Source organism: Carassius carassius, chromosome 3 (genome assembly GCF_963082965.1).
Source record: "Carassius carassius chromosome 3, fCarCar2.1, whole genome shotgun sequence".
NCBI lineage: Eukaryota > Metazoa > Chordata > Actinopteri > Cypriniformes > Cyprinidae > Carassius > Carassius carassius.
Genome location: NC_081757.1, coordinates 23,706,665 through 23,712,402, shown reverse-complemented (window position 1 = coordinate 23,712,402; position 5,738 = coordinate 23,706,665). Strand labels below are relative to the sequence as shown.

Here is a 5,738-nt window from a genome sequence, read left to right as displayed (position 1 = left end):
CCCAGACTGCTTTCTGGCATCTGGCACATACACAAATTAATTATATACACAAGAAGGATCCCAAGGGATTTCATGATGTATTGCATCTCATTTATTAAAGCACATACTATCCTTTAAATTGGGTCAATAAACCGATCCAAAATGACAGTAAAGACATAAAAAGTAAAAATAGAATAAAAGTAGCATGGTTTTCACAAACATATTAAGCAGCACAACTATTCAACATGAATAACAGTAATAGTCAGCAAATCAGCCTATTAGATTGATTTCTAAAGGATCATATGTCATTGAAGACCGTAATAAATTACATTCTAAAATATTAAAACAAGAAAGTGATTTTAAATTCTAATAACACTTAATAATGTTACTGTTTTGTTTACTGTACTTTTGATAAAATAAGTTGAGGCCGCTGGATAGGATTTTGGGATGTTTTAACCCAAGTTTGGGTTGAAAATTGTTCTTTGTTTTAACCCAGTGGGACTGGGTTGAGAACACGGACGTGAAGGAGAGCACGCACGTCACGTCAAGATCGTACGTCTCCAGTGCGAGCAGCCGCCATTTTCTCAGCGTGAATGAAGCGAGAAGCGAGTGAAAGACTATGGTAAGTAAATATTCAAAATGTAAAGTTATCGTTTATTGTTTACCCGGTTGTATGAAAGGAAGAGGTAATTTTAATATAACCTCAGTGAATGTATTTTGTCATATTTTCATAAGATTTTACATTATCTGTACTTTTTGAGGCGTCAATAGACGGTTATGGTCATGGTTACACTCATGTTAATTTGTCTTTTTTTTTCGCGGTTAAACTGAATGTATGTTTGTCTCCTAAAGGAAACGGCATTGTGTAGTAAAGACTAGCATAATTATTTTGAGGCTGTTGAAGTGGTAACTGTTAAAAGTATGTTTTACATGTAATATTTCAGACTTGTCCAGCTCGTGTCTTCATTGTGTCAGCGCTGTGCGCCGAGAGTTAAAGACACAGAAGCTGTTTGTGTGAGGAGTCTCAGACTGTGAGGAGGAGACGGTGTTCTTCTGAAGAGAGGGACAGATGGGTTTAAGGAGAGTAAACTTCAGAATAACAACGTTATATTTATTTTTACTAAGACTAAAATAATGTTTGTTTTTGTAGATGTTGAAATCCAGAGACAAGATAGCTTCATTCTTTTGAGACTGATGTGAGTTATTTATTTTTTATTTTTTTGAAAATTTATGTTTCTGTTGTGTCCTCCCTGTTTAATTCACATTTTGATGCAACAACAGTGTGATCACATGTTCATATTTTATTGAAACCATTGATATCCCTCTTTGCAGAACTCAAACTAACTGGAGTTAAGGACACCGAAGTCTGTTTGTGTGAGGAGGAGGTTTTCTCAGCTTCTTCTGAAGAGAGGAAAAGAAAGTTTAAGGCAAGTAAACTTCTTAATTTCATGTTATCAGTTGTTGTTGTTGTTTTTTACTAAGAGTAAAATAATGTTTGTTTTTTGTTTTTGTAGATGTTAAAAGCCAGAGACATGGGAGAGCATCATTCTTTTGAGATTTTATGTAAGTTATTTTTAGAAAATAAATGTTTCTGTTGTCTCCTGCCGGTTTACTTCACATTTTGATGCAACAACAGTGTGATTACGTGCTCATTTCATTAAAACCATTGATGTCTGTGCTGTTCATTGCAGAACTCAAACCAACTTTGGAGTTGTCTAGTCTGATTTGGAGAGTCATCATTCTTGGTCTTCCCTCTTAAAGGTAAATTTCACACACAAAATAATTTACTTGCCCTCATGTCATTCCAAACTTATAAGACTTGAATATATTGAAATGAATATATTTTTAATTTTCTCATAATTTTGTTAATCCATTTATAGTCTAGATAATCAGTATTTTAAAGCCTCATAAATAGAGTTATTGTAGAAGTAATTCATTCCGATATTTATATATGAATAAATCTTAAATTATATGATAGCAAACATGTATGTTCCAAATAAAATACTGGTCTCCCAGACTAGCAATGGAGGACACAAACAGAGAATATTAAATATATTCATTTGTTTTCAAAAAATGAGCAGAGTTTGTGTGGGTCTGGAACAACATGAGGGAGAGTAAATTATGACCATTTTCATTATTTGGTGAACTAACCGTTTGAAGAGCAGCCACATAGGTACATGAACATTTTGTGAGGTATGTGAATTAGGGGTGTGCAAGGATAGTCGAACATTCGAATATTCGTTCTGCTCTAATTATTCAATAAGTAAAAATGATATTCGAATTTTGCAAAAAAAAAAAAATGTTCAGAATAAAACCTTATTTGGTCACTTTCTGTGATTCTCCACGGCATATTTGAAGATGTATGCAAGCAAAAAATAATTAATGAATAAGGGGCCGTTCACATATTGCGCCTAAAACCCGTTGAAAACGCTAGGCGTGCTGCTTTCTCCTTCTTTCCAAGGCGCTCGGGCAGAAGCGCTCCTGAGGCGTCTGCTAATGACCTGCTCTCTCCATGAAGACGCAGAAATTTCAGCAAAGGATAAATGGATTTGCAGCACAAAAAAAAATCGCTTTTAGTAGCTCTGCTGGCTGAGCTTTCAACGTTGTTACAGGAAAGGATGAAGCTGAATGTTTAATTCTTGTCACATGACCTGCGGTGCGCTTGCGGCATTCTGAAAAGTTTAGATGTTTTTAACTCGATGCAGTGTGGACGCTATATACATTGGAAATAACGAACTTGAGCGCGCAAAAGACTCGATAAGTGAACGGCCCCTAAGAACTGCGGTCTTCTACAGTACTTCAAATATGGCGTGGAGAATCATAGAAAATGACTGAATTCAAGAACATTGTTGCGGCATCTCTCAAGCAACGAATAAACACAGCTAACTTGGAGAATGCAGTAAAAACTCCTCTTCTCGCGTCTGCCCTAGACCCTCAGCATAAACATCTCAGGTTTCTCGATGAAAACATGAGAGAAGTAAGAAAAAAAACTTTTTTGAACATTATCAGAACATTTTCCTTGATGCGAGTGGTGCGGATGCAGTCGCCGTAACCAACGATGAAGAGGATGCAATGCCCAATCGTCAGAAAAGGCTGAGCCAGTTCTTCAGCGATGATTACGGATAGTCCAGCCGAGACGAGTGGGAGCAGTTCTTGCTGGAGCCATGTATTCCACCAGATGAGCATCCCATTCAGTGGTGAAACGAAAACACGAAGAGCTTCACAAAACTTATTCGCTTAGCACACCGTTATTTGTGATTCCCTGCCATGGAGCCGACTTTCCCCCGATCATGTTTACATGCCCGTATTTCTTAACAAGAACATGTAAAACAATAGAAAAAACAGCAACAAACATTTGCTGACAGTTTAAAAGTTTCAAAGTTAAGTGTAGGCTACGTTCTACAATAGCCTAATTGCTGCATGCTGCTTTACATTTTTTCTTTGTTCACTTTTTTTTTTGTTGCTTTTAATCTACTTTTGTTTGCACGCATTGTTAAAGGTTTTCAGCTACAAAACACGATGTGTAATGTTCAAGCTTATTGTGTGTAAGCTTGTTCAAAATGACGGAAACAATGAATGTTGCTGAAAAATAACGTCTGTCTCATTAAACTTAATTTAAATAAACGAATATTCGAATATTCATTTTTTGTGAGCTCAAATATTCGAATGTGATATTTGCGGAAAATGCCCATCCCTAATGTGAATGTCATGTCTGTTTTAATGTTTCAGTAAAGAAGCTTTCTGAAAGCATTATATTTATTCAAACAATATTATGTGCCCTCACACTAGTGCTGCCATTATAGCATTCTGGAGCACTGTGGTGGACCGAGACATTAAACCACACAAAGTGTTGAAACTTTAACACCGATTATTTACCTATCCTTACGGATGTGAATACACCTCTACCTGAAAATGGATAGTTTAATTAAATGTTTTTTTTTTTTCAAATGTGTTTCTCTTTCTAGGCCACTGATGAAGAACAGGCGGTGACTGGGATGAATGCTGGTCAAAGAAGAGAACGTCCTTTCCCCTAAACTGATGCAGCAGTGGTTTTAAAGGAGGACGCTGCCCTGGATGATGTAGAAGATGTCACATGCTGTGCTGATGGGGCTTCTTCATGACTACATCAATTATGCTAAAGAGATCATGAAAATTGACTGTGATGCTTGATCTGTATTCATGGACTATGAAACAAACTGTAAGTCTATAATTTGTAAAAACAGTGTTAAATGCTTTTTCTGTGTTTAGTAAAAGAGATTACACTCTGTCATTCATACACATGCTCACATTCTCACACACACACACAGACACACACACATGTCTGTTAAATGTTATAATATCAGTTAATGTTGTGATTTATTTGTCTACTGTCATGCCAGAATAGTTGGTAAAGAACCTAACTAATTGTAAATTTATTGTATAATAGTGTTTTCGTATATTTGTATACAATATATACAATTGAACAAAGTCCAATCTGATCTTAAGTTATATTCAACGAATGTTCAATGCTTTATGAACTGTAGCTGTTAATGCCATCCTTTCCTGCATTTCTTCTTACATGTTACTTTTTGACTTTACTCTTGTTTTTAATAAATATTTTCCTTTTGATAATTATTATTGTAATTATTAGTGTAAAAGTGATATTTAAAATGAACATTATTTGTAGGTTTAATGCCTAGCTCAATTTGGGTTCATTTTAACGTAGCATGCATTGTTTCCCACATCCTTACACTCACTTGGTGGCGGCACTCTGAGAGTTAATTTTCTGCCAGCAGGAGGCGCTAAGCGGGAGAGGTAGGTTTCGACGGTAACGGCTGCTGAGCTCACAAACGCTGCCTCATCAAGCATTACATGCGAAATGAATTTGAACATTTTCTAAATATAGTAGTTTTCCTTCTGAAATACAGTGATAAAAAACACCCGCTCTGGTTTTTGAAACCCTGCAATGTAGTCATTTTAAACCATAAAAAAGCAACCCAGCAGGTTGGGTTAAACATGATAACCCAACTGGTTGGGTTAAAATAACCCAGCGTTGGGTTCGTCCCTTTTTGACCCAGCGCTGGGTTGCCAAAATAACCCAAATTGGGTTGTTTTCAACCCAGTAGTTTTTAGAGTATATATATATATATATATATATATATATATATATATATATATATATATATATATACTCTAAAAACTTACAATATATATATATATATATATATATATTGTAAGGGAAACAGGTCAATTTAGCTCAAAGGGAATCATTTAAGATTTTAAAGGGAATTTGAACAGAATCACTGTTTCACGGCTAATCACTGAGACACCCTGCGATTTACTGAACGAGCCGTTTAACATCAAATCTGCGCTAGATATTAATATCCAAAGTATAGTGAAAACACTATCAATTAGCACAGTAACAAGATCGGCAGTTTAAGACATTAACTTGTAAGCACAAAACACAAGATACTTCTCGTTTCAATATGAATAAGACTTTATTAGATAAATCTAAGACATATAAACTAATCTAACACATAAACGCACGCACTCACACATTCACACAAGTTGCAGGAAGATCAAAAGTTAGGGAAAGATGAGTTCAAGAGAATGGAAATGTGGAATCCCAACTTCACAGCAATACGTTAAATTGCATAGACATGAACAACCATCAATCACTTAATTAACCATCGCATTGAGTTCCTCAATGAGGTTAGAATTATATTAGATACACCGGTACAAATGTCTGGAGGTAGTACTTGTGTCTCCTGTGTTAAGTT

General features: G+C 35.6%; 1 long non-coding RNA gene across 2 annotated transcripts; it reads left to right on the top strand.

The window, feature by feature from the left end:
* Positions 1 to 1,023: 1,023 nt before the first annotated feature.
* LOC132114646 (uncharacterized) lies at positions 1,024 to 4,199 on the top strand. Of its 2 annotated transcripts, XR_009425340.1 has the most exons (5): positions 1,024 to 1,175; positions 1,312 to 1,410; positions 1,508 to 1,542; positions 1,671 to 1,740; positions 3,945 to 4,199. It is a non-coding gene; the product is annotated as an uncharacterized LOC132114646 (long non-coding RNA). The 2 variants fall into 2 exon arrangements; XR_009425341.1 differs by lacking the exons at positions 1,024 to 1,175; positions 1,312 to 1,410 and having other exon boundaries at positions 1,492 to 1,542.
* The last annotated feature ends 1,539 nt before the right edge of the window (positions 4,200 to 5,738 follow it).